The 18,597-nt window shown below is 31.3% G+C and overlaps 1 long non-coding RNA gene across 1 annotated transcript; it reads right to left on the reverse strand.

Moving 5' to 3' along the window:
• Positions 1 to 236: 236 nt before the first annotated feature.
• Positions 237 to 14,201, reverse strand: LOC145278125 (uncharacterized). The gene is made up of 2 exons (XR_013868349.1): positions 13,967 to 14,201; positions 237 to 462 (listed from the first exon to the last, which is right to left on the reverse strand). It is a non-coding gene; the product is annotated as an uncharacterized LOC145278125 (long non-coding RNA).
• Positions 14,202 to 18,597: the final 4,396 nt, after the last annotated feature.

Consider the following 18,597-nt stretch of genomic DNA (forward strand, 5'->3'; position numbering starts at 1 on the left):
ATTAATCATATGACAATATTACTATAAATAGTATGGCAGTTTGTCCTTGCATTTTAGTCTAAATTCAAATGTTTTTCAAATTTGATTTCATACTAAGATAAACGCTACCTTCTTAACAAAAATACACCAATATCTAGCATTACTTTCGTAAGATATATTACTTAGTGTTATGTCTTCTTGTACTGCATAAAATATCTTTTAAAAAGCCACACACTTGTCTGCAATTTGAGATTAGATCTTTTAATAATTTTTATTTATTTTAACATTAAACACATATTTCACAAATATAAATATTATCTTCACGATGTGTTACTTTCTCCACTATTTCTGAAAGTTTGTTAAAGAGTAGTTTCCTGACAAATGAATCTTTGAATAGTTGTCGCTATTGGCTTCTACACGAATCAATAATATAGAAAAATGTTGATCCATTCAAATTCCATGAAGGCGTTTAAGCAGGAACATCTGCAAATAAAAATAATGGAATTCAATATTTTTAGTATCGTTGCTCACATAGTAGTACTTGTTTGTCTATAGTTGTTAATATTATTGAAGTGAGCTTACAACATATGCATTAAATTAATCTAAAAAATTATGAGTCACATTAGAAAAAACTCGGATATTTTCTAACTTGATACAGAACCAGTTGATACAGGTGTCTAGAGGTAATTATACTAAGATTTTCATCATGATCAGAAAACAAGGAATAATATATATATATATATATATATATATATATATATATATATAAGTGAACGTGTCTGTATGCATGTGTACATTTTCCAACGCAATAACTCTGTCAATTTTCAGTCTAAAGACTCGAAATTTAATAATACAGGGAACTGAGATTTGGGAAAATCTTTATGATCGGTTCTCGACCAGAAATTTGGCTGTTAAGGGTCAAAGTTCAACGATATGACCTTTGAGAACTCTACCAAACTCCTCCGACAATTTTTAGTCTAAACACTTGAAATTTTAGATATAAGTTCCTTCGACATGGATCTAACTTAACTTGATTTGAGCCTAAAACAACAAATATTAAGGGGTCATAATAGGGGTCAAAGTTAAAAAAATTGACCGCTTTTTTCCCCTCAATATACACATCCAAACACCTGGGCAATGCTGGGCTGAAATGCTAGTATATATATATATATATATATATATATATATATATATATATATATATATGATGAACTCTTATCATGTTTGTTTTCATTATGCTCAGAAAATAAGGAATATATATATATATATATATATATGAATAAAATAAAGCAAATTATAAATGATGCTTTGGACGTTATGTGAATAAAACAGAACAGAAAGAGAACTGAACTTCTCTTTCGCATGGGATATATGACCGTCTTCCTGTACATCCTCGCCTAGACATCCTGATGATGTCCCCTGAAATAGGGACGAAACGTTGATTTTATTTTTGTTTTTACTCTTTTAGGTTTTTCCTTTTTATTCACATATATATATATATATATATATATATATATATATATATATATATATATATGATAGACTCTCCCATGTTCGATGTATCAGGTTCTGACAATAAGATTTTTCACTATTTCAATCGTGCTTGAATTGTTAGTAACATTTCAATCCTACCAGTGATTTGCATTGTAACCAACAGCAACTGCAGGTATAGGTACTAGAAGTGTTTGATGAGTAGTTATTATTTGCTGTCTATCGAGTTTCTCTTACATTGTGCAGGTGAGCAATTGTTGTCAAGTAGGGACTTTTAGACACTATGTAGCTGTCTATGTCCTACAATACTACATACTCTGCAATCAGGTTCACCAGACATCAGCATTTTAAGAATGTTTAAACGGTTTGTTCTCAACATATGACTTGCCTTGCTGAGCTCTGACTACACGAGAAAAACTCTCAATTCCTATAATATTACATTTGGAAAATAAATTTATGTTTGCGGCCTTATGACAAAGAGAAATGCTACATGTTGTTCACAGACAATTCTTGTGGAAGACATTAAGTTTGTAAATGTTGTTCATGTTTCTTATCCTTATATTTAACTGATTTTAGTTCCAAGTCAATAAAATGCTCGTCTAACAGTTGATGTCTAAACTTTTCAAATGCTGCATTGGCTTTTTTAATTCACCTGATAATGGTTCACTAAATACATGATTGAGCTTTACTAGAAAAAGAAAATAACAAGGCAAATGAAGTCAGTTCCATCACACATACTTGTTTGCTACCATGATAGAAAAAGCTCCAATGAAACATAGTCAGAGATAATTGAAGCTTTCATACCGTGATGAAAGGATATGATGATGTTCAACATTATCAGAAAATCTGCATTTTTTCAAGACCACCCACAAAGCTTGTTCTATTGGCAGAGTAAAAAGTCTTTGTTAGGTTTACAAACACCATATAAAATTCCTGATTCTTCTCTCATGACTACTCAATAATCAGCCGCAGCAAAGGAATAATGTTAATAATTCCAGGGTGCGAGCAAAAACTACATTGTAACTGAGGTTATTTCTTCTGAACAAGGTGTTCCATGATTCTACAGTATCACACGAACCAGTATTTTATCAGCTATGTATAACAATGGAATTCCATGATGCTCATCACATACACTTTTGTAACACTTGTTTTGTAAAGGGGGTTTATAATGCCTCTTTAAAATCTTGTGGACAGATCCTTGTCTCCATATCTGTACAAACAGTTCATAAAGTTTTTGTTTATGTCTTTAAGCACAGTTATATATCTTCACTGGAATAGAGTCTTTTTCTGGGACTTTACCAGACAATATGTCTATTATAGCTCTTACAACTTCTTAGAAAATGGGCTGAAGAGAAAGCCTGGAAAAATCCTGTAATTGCAGTATTGACCCAACATGTTCAACATCAACTTGAGACAGACGGCAAGTTTAACACTAATTGGAAGTGTTCTATCTAATGTTTTAAAAATCTCCTTTGTTTGTGTGAAGTGTCTGCTGTCAGAGGATAAAATAGGTATCTTGTTGCCATGCTGTTGACAATATATTGTTTTAAGGCTGGTGTAAAAGGATGTGGAATCTTTAAGAATTGCTGCTCCCTTAATTTAAGTATGTGAAGATTCATGAAGCAAGTAATAAAACTCCCAACGTGGTGTTTACTCATCAGCTGTTGAATACAAAGTGTGTAAACGCATCACTATGTGTAGGCTCCATACACCTATTCAGTCAAGATAAAAATAGTAAAAATTATATTGTCAATGGGAGCAGATCACACTAAAAATAAGATTTAACAACCAACGTGTCTGTGGGAGTCGGCAAGGAGAAATATAAACCCAAGATTTTTGTAAACAATAAGAGAAAGAAACAAGACACCAAGCAAACAGGACACGTAGGCAATCAAGTGAGAATTTATTCTGCTTTTGCTGTTAAAGCTAGAAAACCCTCCTCTCTATGACAGCTATCTGACCAAGGAAAAGAAACAAGGAATAAGTACTTTTTATGAATATTCTCTTTTTTCATCCGTTTCTTTCACCATCTTACAAGTAAGATAATACAAGTAAGATAATACAAAGTTTTGTATTATTTTGAAAGGTGATGACACATGAAATAAACTTTTGAACATGCACATTCAATCTAGTCTTTTATTGTTAATAAAAGTTATTCAAAAACCTTCAATGTTCATAGTTTGACTTGTGTTAAATGGAGTTTCTATTTCATGCCTTTTTTATTTTATTTTATAATATACGAAGCAACCCATTAGTAGTCTTTGTAGCATACCAAGAATCTTTCATTCTTTGTAAAGATTTTGAACTTTATCTTTGCAAGATTGATATGCATTTTTCTTAGTTGACAAATTTTTATCAGTAATGAACATACTGTAAGATTCATATGTTTTATAATAGATTTCATTTCTTCATTATTGTCGTCAAACCAATCCTAGTGTTTCTGAACTGAAAGGCCAAGAATATCATTAGAAACTCCATGCGCAGCTTTGTGTAAGACCTTTCATGATTTTTCAATATTATTGATGACTTCCACAGTGTTCGGTACATTATCCATCTATGTAAAGCTTCCATACTGCTTTTCTATTGATGATTTCAGTGGCAAGATGTTAACACATGTTGATGCTTGTCATTTTATCATGCACTGATGATTTAAAGTAATGGAATTTTACAAGTCTCCATGGCATATATATATATTAATATAGTCAATTTCTTAATTGATTAATATATCTTAATGTAATGATAACCAGTTATAATGGGATATATATATATATATATATATATATATATATATATATATATATATATATATAGAAAAGTGAAATCCCATGTGTCTGTGTGTGTGTGTGTACATTTCCCTACAAAATTACTCAGTATTTTTCAGTTTACAGACTCGAGATTTGACATAATGGGTATTGAGATCCAAATGCAATGACACACCACAACACATTACGAGAGCAACCTTGGGAGTTAATCGCCAAATTAGTGTTATCAGGTTTTTATAGCCTACTGACGAATTCATTTTCGCTGTAGGTAGGCCTGACTGACAGATTGGCATAAAATTCTTGAGTGCTTCCATGCATGCTCGTCACAGAATAAGCTTTGATAATATCCACAAAGTACTTAATAATGTTATTGTATTATAACTTAAAATTTTGTTCCTACTAATATTTACAGATAAAAACATTAAATATACTGATTAATTAAATGCCTGTAGTTACTAATAATTTTATATCCAGATGAATTATGAGTGACTCCTTAAACAAACGTTAGATTAGAATAATAGGATTGACTAATTAAGAAATATATAAAATTAAAACAATGGAAATTTTAAATGAAAAAGTATAGAATGTTACTGCAAATTTTCCAACCAAATTAGCGATCTTTTGCACTCTAAAAGTTTTTTGTATATGCTTAATGAAAGTAGAAACAGTTGAATAGAATAAAAACTTTTTAGATAAACCTAAAGAAATTTTCTCTCATAACAATAGTTAACATAACATTCACATATATATATATATATATATATATATTTTTACTATAATAGTTAAATACCTATAGACACTAGTGTTTCATCCTTTCGGGAGTCTTCAATGCAGGGTGTCACGATTAATACCAGGCGAACGATTAAAACCCCGCATCACGAGACATCTCTGGCTCGATTAGCAAAGACCTAATCCATTCGGCTACCATTAACCGCGTGAAATAACGTCGAATTTAAACATTTCAATTTTAAATGTTCATTTTACGTCAGTCAGAGAGTGATCTAATCGTTATATGATGATCTATGCATAAGAGCTAAATTGACTGACTTTAATTCAACTGAAAGTGCTCAACGATAAGAAACAAATTTCTTAAAGGTGCTGTCATAATTATTTTTTACTATAGTAATTAAATACCTACAGACACTAGTGTTTCATCCTTTCGGGAATTTTCAGTGCAGGGTGTCACGATTAATACCAGTCGAAATCATAACAATGATTAACATTACATTATATATATATATATATACATATATATATGTAATGTTAATCATTGTTATGAGAGAAAATTTCTATAGGTTTATCTAAAAAGTTTTTATTTCATTCAATTGTTTCTGCCTTCCTTAAGCACATACCAAAAACTTGATATCCCATTATGAAAAATTATCAAAATATTGACATTTATTTTTAAAAGGGATTTATTTAGAGTGCAAAAGGTCGCTAATTTGATTGGAAAAGTTACAATAATATTAATGTAATGTTACCCATTGTTATGAGACAAAATTTCTATAGGTTCATTTAAAAAGTTTTTATTTCATTCAATTATATATATGGAAGCGCTCAAGAATTGTATGCAAATATGTAAGTCAGGCCTGGCTACAGCAAAAATGAGTTTGTCAGTAGGCTATAAAAAAGCCGATAACAGTCATTTGGCAATTAACTCCCAAGGTTGCTCTCATAATGTGTTCTGGTGTTTCATTGCATTTGGGATCCAGTCAAATCATTGGAAATGTTCGAATTTGAATCAATGGAGTTGTTCAGGATCATGTCGTGTTGAATTGTCGGAGGTGTTAGAGCTTGAATCAATGGAGTTGTTTCGGATCATGTCATGTCGACAGAGGTGTTAAAGTTCAAATCGATGGTGTTGCTTGGGATCATCTCGTGTCAAATCAACAGAGGTGTTCAGGTTTGAATTGAAAGAGTTTTTAAAGATCCTGTTGAGTAAAAATTGTTTGGGAACTGTGCTGCTACATGTGATATTTTTTCTTCTCCTCATGAAGCAACAAGCTATTTTGGTCATTATAACCTTTGACCCAAAGCTCATACCACTATGTAACAGCAATGAATCCAGAGAGTCAACAGTGTAGTGGCTGGAGAATGCTGAACTTATATGTCAGCTGTGTCGGGTGAAACACATTGAGTGTATCATTCCGATGCACTTGTCAGGCAATACGTGTGCTGTGTACAAACATGTAAGAAAGGAAAAGTGTGCAGATTTTGACTGTGTAAAGAAAACAGTACAAAACCTTTACCTTGAATCCCTTTTCTGCATGGAAGTAGTTTGCAGCACGCTGTCTTCAATCAGGTGAAACAGTTAATGCATATTTGGCAGAACTATGTAGGCTTGCAGGCCTATTTGGCAGCATATCAGATCAGTGCCTGCAATGTACGTTCATTACTGGATTGCCTGAACATCTAGAAGAACTATTAGGAACATCCTCTTTGATGGATAATCTAAATCTGTCACATGTACTGGTGTGCACATATGCACAAGAGTTCCAGAGCAAGCCGCAGTAGCTGCATGGTCAGCACAAAGCACACATAAGGAGAGGGATACTTCACGGCAGTGTTATAATTGTAATGGACCTAATAAATGTAAAATATTGATAAAACATAAAAAAATCAAACAGAATTCTCTAGCAACATAATCGGTAAGTATAAACAGAAATAAGATGTTTTTGAGAAAAATGTTAAATAAACTTACATGTCATAAGGAAGTTTGTGATTGGTAGAGATCGCTTTCATTTTTAACTTTGCGAATCTTATTGATGTTTTATGCCTCCTGCTGACAAAAAGTGATTTGCTTATGTGTCACTTATTTGTTATTTAAGATCATTACTTCCATTCAAGAATGATTTTTGAGAGAGTTCTGATGACGGTTATACTTCTAGAAAACCTTCCTTGTTACTCTTTTTTTTAATTTTCTTTCTTTGAAGATTGTAATGCAGGGTATGGGGTAGCCAAACCAGTTGTCAACATTCCCCTAATTTTTATTGAAACCAGCCGAGAGCTTTTTTAGTATCCTCGTTATTAGTACATGTACATAGGTTTATAGTCTATAGTTTATAATCTTGTGTCATTTGATTACTGACTGAGTTGTAATCGCAATTTACCAATATTTTGCAACCTTTACACCAGATCCAACTCTGCTCAACCTACTACTTATGGTGTCAGAGTAATTTCAATGTTTTAAAGCAGTGAAATACTGAAAAGGCAGCAGTATTTGTGTTCAGTTATTTAACAATTCACCCAACTTGAATTTAATTCTTGTGTTTGTGGTAAACATTATTTTCGGTAAAACTGCAGCATTTTTCACCCTCAAAAATTCCTTTAAAATTCCCCTATGATAGGTTTTAAGGGTGCTGAAAACGAAAATAACATTTAAAATTCCAGGCAACAAGATATAAAACAATTATAGTTTCAAAAAGTGGAGGATCACTTTTCTATATTAATTTAACATAAAATGAGCACCCAATTATGACCACTTTATTTGTTTGGGGATGGGTGCTAATGCAAAATGAGCACCTACATTATTGCTACTTTTCTCGGGGAGAGAAGGTGTAAAAATTTGTTTTCAGTGGGTTTTCAGATGTGCTGAAAACAGCTATTGCATTTAAATTTTTCTGCACATATGTAGTTTTCCCAATATTAAGCAATGGAATACTTCATAAGTGATAGCTATTGTTGTACATGCATATTTTTGCCACACATGTGGCAAAAATATGCGCACTTGTGTGCACAACAATGGCCACCACTTATAAAAAATTATTACATTGTTTAATACTTGGAAAATACTTAGCTGAAAATTTAAATGGCATATTCGTTTTCAGCACATTCGAAAATCCCTAGAAAACAAATTATTTAAGGTAGGTTATGTGTTGGTCTAGCAGGCCACAATTACCAAATAAACACCCATCCCCTAAAAAAATTACTAGACCCACCCCCCAAAAAAAACAGGTGGCCACTTAGAAGGATCTCATTTAACGCTAAATTGTGTTCTTTTTACGTTGACCAATGACAAAAAGTGACTATAAAATGGTGCTCATTTTATGTTAAATTATATAGCAAAGTGATCCTCCAATTTTGAAACTATAATTTCTTCATATCTTGGAAACTATTCGTTTCCTGCAATTTTAAACGCTTGTTTTCAAAATTCCTGAAAACCTATAATAGTGGTAATTTTAAAGGATGTTTTAGGGTGGAAAGATGCTGCACTAGCAGTGTCAGAAAATCGCCATTAAAATGCGTGATGAAAACTTGAATATTTAGACTTACTAGCAAGGATTAAAAAATAGCGCGCCATCAGATGTTTCAGAAGGGGAATAAAGGGAGACAAATGTCTCCTTATATTCGAATTAAGAACTACGGTGGCCTGTAAGGGCCAGAATTAACCTCCCTTTCTATTGCTGGCTGTAAACAAAAGTTAGTCAATATGGGCCATCATATTTGAAAAATGATCAGTTTTTGCCGATAAAAAAAATTCCACTCGCCCGATTTTCTATTTTTTCCTTTTTTTTATTTAATATATTTTATTTCGTCTTTATGGAATGATTTTTTTTTAAATCTAAAAAAAAAAAAAAAAATGAAGCAGAAAAAATTTGTTGTAGGTATTCAATCTTTTCAGGACAAAATTAAAAAAATGTGAGATTTTACTTAAAAAAAGCGTGTTTTTTTTAAAAAAAGGTTTTTAAAGGTCTTTACAGGGAAATTTGCACAAAACTATTCTATTTTTGTTTTAAATTAGATCATTTTATTTTATTAATCTTTTATCTTCAATTTGTGATATATAAATCTGAGGTGAGAAAATTAATTATTTTCATTTTAATAGACATTTCAAAATGGGGGGGATTAAAAAAAACGTTTGTCTAGAATATTATATTCGATTTATTGGAAAGAGCATAAAATTTCGCAATCAACCCGCAAATATTGTAAAAATTGAACCAATAGAAAAAATTTGATAGATTTTAAAATTGAAAAAAAAATTAACTTGTAAAATTCAATTCCTTTTATTACATAACAAACCCGCCCCCTCTATGGAAAAACGGTTAATTAAACTGCAGAAGCACCTGTTAAACTGCACAAGTTCTATATTTGAATACCCCCCCTGCCACAAAAAAGAACGAAAAACATAAAATATGCTTTTGTAAACCGCTCATGAAAACTTAATATTTTTTTTAGATCAATTAAAAGGGGTTAATACCATGCAAACCGTAAATTTGCGACAGATTTGATTATCAGGTTAGTGGTCAGCAACATCGAATAACCTTAAAAAAAACAAAAAAACAAATTAGCGGTTTGTGTCTGTTACTGTTTTTAATTTGTGGTCTTTTCTTAACGTTCTTCCCTTTTGCTCAAGATTTCTTGGAATTTAACCCCCCCCCCCCAGTACATCTTATTTTCTTTTGCGCCAACGCCAGTGGTGGGGAGGGGGAGATTCCAGTTATATGTGGCATATTTAGCTTCTTTGGCGTTTTTTCGTTATTGGAAAACAGATGACCGCCATTAAAAATGATAAGGATTACATTGGATAGTGAATGTCTTCAAATATGGATAACTGCGTGTTTGCGCAAAAAAATAAATGCAATATTCGTTCTTAGCGAACCCGAAAACCTATAAAAGTCGATAAATAAGAGGGGAATGCCGAGGAGTCGGTAAACTAAAAATTTACCATAGTTTATTTTGGAAGTATATTCCACAAAGAAATTAAACAAACCACTTTAAAAAGAGAAATTACGAGTTTTGTATATTTTATTCGCAGTTTTGTGTTAAGGGTGTCAAAAATTCTCTCCAAATTCTGACACACCTAATGCTGCAGTAGGTGTATCAGAATTTTTGGCCAAGTCGCCATAACAAACATTTGTTTGAATAGACACCTATACGTCTATCAGATTATAACAATATGAAAATGTAATTTAAACCCATAAATTTTATTTCAATAAAACGAGCAAAGACCAAATTTTAATATCATAAAAGCTTTAATAGAGAAATAAACAATTTTATTTATTTTTTCCTTGGATTTCTTCACTTATAATTTCACAGAATGTCGAACAAATAACACGAGTTGAATCGTATGATATTTATTTAACTGACAAAACATCACTTACCTGTTCCCCATAACTAAGATATGCTTTCTTTTAATCTTCCTGTATGAGAATTTATTCATATTTATGTATTATAATCCATGTATTTTTTAAATGGAAGGATTTTTCAACCACATGTCAGGATAAATCGTATCGACATCGTCCATTAAAGAAACCGGATGTAAAGATTCTCACTTTGTTATATCTACGGAAGCCTATAAGTGTAAAAAAACACTAATTCAGAAACGTTAATAATCTCGATATGGGATTATATTCCTTCAAATTTTCCACTTTTAAAGGTTTTCGGGGGCACTGAAAACGGAAATAACCATTTATATAAACTGCAAACGAAACTCGTAGTTTCCAAGATAAGAAATTTTAGTGGTCAGAAAGTGGGGGGTCACTTTTCTATAATAATGTAACGTCAAATGGGAACCCACTTTGTGGCCACATTGGGGGTGGGCAATGAACACAATTTGGCCGTAATTCTTTAAAGAGAAGTAAATAAGTCTGAGGTATGCAAAAACTATATAAATAAAACGAAACACTAAACAGTTGCGTAGTCGTGACAGAAGTCAATATATAATAAATGAAAATACCAATATATATAAAATTTGTAATAATTGCAAAAAGAAACCAGAGACTGAAATTGTCTCTGGTTTCTTTTTGCAATTATTACAAATTTTATATATATTGGTATTTTCATTTATTATATATTGACTTCTGTCACGACTACGCAACTGTTTAGTGTTTCGTTTTATTTATATAGTTTTTGCATACCTCAGACTTATTTACTTTAACACAGAACGTGGACGTGGGTTAGCGACAGTGTCAACCAGTTTAAAAGAATCCTTATGGATTTTCTGTCCGACTTATAAATACCAAAGGGAGATAACAGTTATCTCCCTTTAAAAGGACGATAAGTTAACTTATCGTCCTTTTTTTTTTTTACTTGTGGCGTTTTGATGCTACCATACGTGAAAACTGGTATCTTTTATTTTTGAATTTACACGGATTACAGATTAACGAGCAGAGTAAATGTAATATTTTTTTTTAATATCTCAAAGAAATACCTGAATTTTTGATTTATTATACTATAAATCTGCATTATTCGGTATCGTCTTTTTTTTTTTATATCGAAAAAAAAGGCAAGCAGGAATTAAATATAAAAATATACACTGACCAAAAAATATTGACTGGAAAATTCTAAACAAAAAATAAGCTTCCACTTAAAAAAATAACCAACAACAAAAAAAAAAAAACAACGTGGTTATCGAAAAAAAAAAAAAAAAAGGATTTACACTTTGGACTTTACAGGTAAATTTGCACATAACTGTTCTTTTTTGTTTGTTTTAAATTTGATTATTTTATTTATTGATATTTTATCTTCAATTTGTGATATATAAAACTTGCGCACAAAAATTAATTATTAAAATTAGGCACTGCCAAAAATGGCCGAAAAATGAAGTTGTTGTTTTTTTAAAACGAAATTACATTTATTAAAAACCATGATTTCTGAGTAACTTTTTTTTTTCAGAAAGATAAAAACCTGAATTTTATCATATAGAAAGCTGAATAATGTAAAACTTTTTATACTATTTTTAATTAAATTTTAAATGTTAAAATTTCCCCAAAAGTTAACAATTGACATTTTTTGTCTTGCACAAAAAGCATATATGAATATTTAAAAAAAAAGGTTTTTGAAAGAATTAAGTTGTTTATTTTTAGTCTAACTAAGATTTAGGGTGATTTTCTATGAATATATGCAAAAATATTATAATATAAGTAGCTGGATTTCAAATAATTCCACTTATTCATATAGGCAACCAGTTAGTTTGCGTCCATCTAGTCCAGATCGATAATATTTACGTTTGCGTTTAATAAAAAGCAAATTATGGAAGACCAAACAGGCCAAAAAAAAACTTATTTTTCAGTGACGAAAATTTCAATGTATTATTAACGCTGAGGCTGGCCAGTACCAGATGGGTGACGATTTGTATGAGTTTGGTTTTTAATGTGTATGTGTGGGGGTTAGGCTCCCAAAAATGGGGGGGGGGTAAAGCAGAATAAAAATTAAAATTGACCCAGTCTATAAAGATTTCTCCTTCATTGAACGAGGAAGAACTGTAGGGTTTTTTTTACTACATAAGCAACCTCGAGGCTGGCCAGTACCAGATGGGTGACCATTTTGATGAGTTTGGTTTTTAATGTGTATGTGTGTGGGGGGTCAGGCTCCCCCAAATGGGGGAGTGGAATTCAAAGCAGAATAAAAATTAAACTAAACTACATAAGCAACCCTGAGGCTAGCCAGTACCAGATGGGTGACCATTTTGATGAGTTTGCTTTTTAATGTGTACGCGTGTGGGGGGCTCAGGCTCCCCAAAATGGGGGGGGGGGTTAAAACAGAATAAAAACTAAACTACATAAGCAACCCTGAGGCTGGCCAGTACCAGATGGGTGACCATTTTGATGAGTTTGGTTTTTAATGTGTATGTGTGGGGGTTAGGCTCCCAAAAATGGGGGGGGGGTAAAGCAGAATAAAAATTAAAATTGAAATGAAAAGAGAAACGTCTCGTTTCTATGTGAGTGTTGACTAACATAAATTGTACTGATTCACGCTTGCACCGGTTTTGGCAGTCATGAAGATCCAACAAAATTATTTCAGTGCGTATGGTCCACCGTAGTCGAAAGGCGGCAAACGTTATCAAATGGGATCGAAAAACTGATGATATTTTTTAACACAAAGGACACAATATTTATCGATTTTTTTTGTATCGATTCTTCAAAGAATTCCCTGTTTAATAATGGTCATGCAATCATGCATTATTCGGCTCGCTAAAAAAAAATTATTAATTTATTTATCAAAGATTTTAAAATGGCTTTTTTCGTATAAATATTAAAAAAAATTTTTTAATTTTTTTTGCTTAGCTTAAATTAATTATTTTACTTAACATATTCACCGAATTTCACACTCCAAAAGTCAAAAGCGGAATAATTAAACACAATCAAAGTTCTGATATTCAGACGTCAAAATAAGGTATGTAAACAAGTGTTTTTTTTTTGTTTTTTTTTTTTTTATCTATAATCCTGTCCCTTACAACAACGGAATATGTTTTGTTTAGTTTCAGATGATTATTTTAAGCATATTTGTTCCCACTTCAAAACAAGGGGGAGGGGTTTGTAAGCAAAAAAATATATATATATATAAATATCGTTTATGAAAAATAAGTACACTGTTATAAAGTTCATTCTTCTCTTAATAATCGCTGAAAATTTCGTCTGCAGTGTTGTTGCAGCTGCTGCACTTTTACATTATTTTCTCAGAAATCACACAAGATTTACTTAAGCAAATTTTGGTAAATTTTTACTTTTTTTTCACCTTAACGCTCACCTTAAAGCGTGTTAATGTGAAAAGAAAGTAAAAAAATTACCAACAATTTTGACAACAATCTAAATCATAAATTAAATAATATATTTTTTAGATTTTTTAAACTTGAAAATTCATTTATTTTTATTCACGTCTGTTATAAAGCTTGGCGAATCCATATATTTTTTTTACTGAAATAAAAATAAATTTATTTTAATGTTTAGCGATTGTTTTAATAGTTATTGAATGGAACTTTTAAAAAATATAACAAAAAAGAGGAAAAACCTTACCTCATTGCACGCTTGTGTTCAAAACAGAAAATTTGTTTTCTTTGTTGGGATTTCTTTAGTAAATTGATACAACTTTTGTTCTGTCCAATTCATTAAGAAATAAAATATATGAAAATGTAAAAAAAAAAAATCAAAATTTTAAGATGAAAAACACAGATTTTAACGTGAAATTATTTAAAAAGAAAATCAACTTCAAAAGAACAATGAATTTAGATCATCGTAAGACGGTGTAATCATTATTTCGTTCCTCGTGTAAAAATGCCAGTTCATTGTTCCTATTTACAAATCTCCCCACAGGACAGAGTTAGACACCAGGGTCGTTTTTTAATGTGGAGAAAATGAACAAAAATAAAAATTGTCTCAGTCGTAAAGGATTTCTCCTCCACTAACAGAGAACAAGAAATTAAAGTGCAGCATCTGAAGAACAGATAATACATTTTGATCTTGTCCCAAAGGCCAAGTCATGTCAAGTTTAGATTATATTTGTCAATGTCTAAGGCTTGTTGAAATTTCTGTCGTAATTTTTTCTTTTGTGTGTCGAATTGATAAATATATTTTGGTAATTATGCTACAACAGAACACCGGCCAATCTAATTTGGTTTTTGAGGGGTATTCGAGGTTGTTGACACTAATCTGATAATCAAATTTACCGTGAGCATGCGCGAAGTCGCCAAGCTAATCAAGAACCTTGATTCCAGTAAAGCAACTGGCCCTGACGGCATTTTAATCATTGTGCCGAAAAAGCTTCAACTAGAACTTGCCCCCATACTAACAAAACTCTTTAAGCGTTGCCTTAAAGAGAAGTGCTTCCCAACACCCTGGAAAACCTCATCAGTTTGCCCTGCATTTAAGTATTCAGGTGATAAGTCATCTCCCTCTCAGTACAGACCAATAAGTCTCCTTTGCGTCATGAGTAAGCTGCTGGAATCCATATTAAATAGAGAAGTAGTCAAGCAGAAATAACCTTCTTAGTGACATGCAATATGGTTTCCCTTCTGCCAGATATACAGCAGATGTGCTGTTATATCCCATAGGATTAGCGAATCTCTTGACAAAGGCTTCCTCTCTAGGGCAATTGCTCTTGACATATAAAAGGCCTTCGATAAGGTATGGCATAAGGGCCTACTTCACAAGATTTCCAGCTACGGTATAACTGGAAATGCTTTCTCGATCATTAAATCATTTCTCTCTGATAGGCTCATAAGAGTAGTGGTTGATGGGCAAAAATCAGAGGCCATCAATATATATTCAAAGCTGGACTCCTTCAGGTGTCCATCCTAGGCCCAACTCTCTTCCTGATATACATCAATGATCTCCCAAAACACATACTTAAATCATTCGTTGACATCTATGCTGATGACACGACCATCTATGGCAACACATCAAAGGCCGTAAATGACAAAGTTCTCTCTGATTCTCTCTCCTCTGATCTTTAGCACGTGGTACAGTGGGGGAGGAGGTGGCTGGTTACTTTTAATGCATCTAAAACCAAGCTCCTATCTTTACATCATCAACGCTCTGATCCCCATCTGGCATCAATTGAAATGGATGGCTCTCATCTAGGGGAAGCTCCATGTTTTGATAAGCTTCTGGGCTTGACCTTTACCCCTGATCTGAAATGGAACACGTACATCAAGTCAGTTGCCAAGGTCGCTGGAAAAAATGGTAGGATCCTTCTACCACTCCAGAAGATATCTCATCCTTGATACAATTCTCTATCTGTATAAAAGCTAAGTACGTCCAAAGATGGAGTACTGCTGCCACATCTGGACAGGAGCTGCTAAAAACAGCCTATCTGCCTTGACAGAGTACAAAATAGGCTTTGTGGCCTAGTGGGTGATGCCCTTTTCTCTTCCCTGCAACCTCTCTCCCACAGGAAAGACATTGCGAGCCTGTCTTTGTTTTATCGTTACTACCATGGCAGATGCTCGTCTGAGCTCCAATCTCTGGTCCCCCTTTGCCAATCTTTCAGAATAAACACCCGTCTAGCTGAAACCACTGTCAAAAATTTTCCCCACTCCTTATCTGTGTCAAAACCAAAACATAGATTCCATGAACAAAGCTTCTTTCTTAGAAATGCACGCCTGTAGAAATTCTGTTCCAGTTGCCTGTTTCCCACCTGACTACGATCTGGATGTCTTCAAGTCCAATATAAACAAATTACTGATAAACTGCCCTCTTAAGTAAGCCACTTTATCAAATCTCCAATACTAACGCACTGTACACGCAATAACCCTTATCCCCAAGTGGCTTCTGGGCCTTGATAAATAGTGACTACCTTGTAAAAAAAAAAAAAAAAAAAATTAACCCCTGGACACTGGGACTATTTTGCTCTATTTTACCGCCTTCATTAAGGCTATAACACACCCGCACCCCCCATGTAAACACGGGATTTCTGTAAAATGTTAAACAGTATTCTACTCAGTAAATGTCGGTGCGTTACTTACGGAAAAACGGTTAATTAAACTGCAGAAGCACCTGTTAAACTACACACGTTCTATAATTAAATACCCCCCAAAGGACGAAAAACATAAAAATATGTTTTTGCAAACCGCTCGTGAAAACTTACAGCATTATTTTTACTATTAAAAAAGGTGAAAACTTACAGCATTATTTTTACTATTAAAAAAGGTGAAAACTTACAGCATTATTTTTACTATAAAAAAAGGTGAAAACTTACAGCATTATTTTTACTATTAAAAAAGGTGAAAACTTACAGCATTATTTTTACTATCAAAAAAGGTGAAAACTTACAGCATTATTTTTACTATTAAAAAAGGTGAAAACTTACAGCATTATTTTTACTATTAAAAAAGGTGAAAACTTACAGCATTATTTTTACTATTAAAAAAGGTGAAAACTTACAGCATTATTTTTACTATTAAAAAAGGTGAAAACTTACAGCATTATTTTTACTATTAAAAAAGGTGAAAACTTACAGCATTATTTTTACTATTAAAAAAGGTGAAAACTTACAGCATTATTTTTACTATTAAAAAAGGTGAAAACTTACAGCATTATTTTTACTATTAAAAAAGGTGAAAACTTACAGCATTATTTTTACTATTAAAAAAGGTGAAAACTTACAGCATTATTTTTACTATTAAAAAAGGTGAAAACTTACAGCATTATTTTTACTATTAAAAAAGGTGAAAACTTACAGCATTATTTTTACTATTAAAAAAGGTGAAAACTTACAGCATTATTTTTACTATTAAAAAAGGTGAAAACTTACAGCATTATTTTTACTATTAAAAAAGTTGAAAACTTACAGCATTATTTTTACTATTAAAAAAGGTGAAAACTTACAGCATTATTTTTACTATTAAATAAGGTGAAAACTTACAGCATTATTTTTACTATTAAATAAGGTGAAAACTTACAGCATTATTTTTACTATTAAAAAAGGTGAAAACTTACAGCATTATTTTTACTATTAAAAAAGGTGAAAACGTACAGCATTATTTTTACTATTAAAAAAGGTGAAAACTTACAGCATTTTTTTTACTATTAAAAAAGGTGAAAACTTACAGCATTATTTTTACTATTAAATAAGGTGAAAACTTACAGCATTATTTTTACTATTAAAAAAGGTGAAAACTTACAGCATTATTTTTACTATTAAAAAAGGTGAAAACTTACAGCATTATTTTTACTATTAAAAAAGGTGAAAACTTACAGCATTATTTTTACTATTAAAAAAGGTGAAAACTTACAGCATTATTTTTACTATTAAAAAAGGTGAAAACTTACAGCATTATTTTTACTATTAAAAAAGGTGAAAACTTACAGCATTATTTTTACTATTAAAAAAGGTGAAAACTTACAGAATTATTTTTACTATTAAAAAAGGTGAAAACTTACAGCATTATTTTTACTATTAAAAAAGGTGAAAACTTACAGCATTATTTTTACTATTAAAAAAGGTGAAAACTTACAGCATTATTTTTACTATTAAAAAAGGTGAAAACTTACAGCATTATTTTTACTATTAAAAAAGGTGAAAACTTACAGCATTATTTTTACTATTAAAAAAGGTGAAAACTTACAGCATTATTTTTACTATTAAAAAAGGTGAAAACTTACAGCATTATTTTTACTATTAAAAAAGGTGAAAACTTACAGCATTATTTTTACTATTAAAAAAGGTGAAAACTTACAGCATTATTTTTACTATTAAAAAATGTGAAAACTTACAGCATTATTTTTACTATTAAAAAAGGTGAAAACTTACAGCATTATTTTTACTATTAAAAAAGTTGAAAACTTACAGCATTATTTTTACTATTAAAAAAGGTGAAAACTTACAGCATTATTTTTACTATTAAAAAAGGTGAAAACTTACAGCATTATTTTTACTATTAAAAAAGGTGAAAACTTACAGCATTATTTTTACTATTAAAAAAGGTGAAAACTTACAGCATTATTTTTACTATTAAAAAAGGTGAAAACTTACAGCATTATTTTTACTATTAAATAAGGTGAAAACTTACAGCATTATTTTTACTATTAAATAAGGTGAAAACTTACAGCATTATTTTTACTATTAAAAAAGGTGAAAACTTACAGCATTATTTTTACTATTAAAAAAGGTGAAAACTTACAGCATTATTTTTACTATTAAATAAGGT

This window comes from Euprymna scolopes, chromosome 6 (assembly GCF_053919585.1).
Source record: "Euprymna scolopes isolate OS-2025 chromosome 6, ASM5391958v1, whole genome shotgun sequence".
Classification (NCBI taxonomy): Eukaryota; Metazoa; Mollusca; class Cephalopoda; order Sepiida; family Sepiolidae; genus Euprymna; species Euprymna scolopes.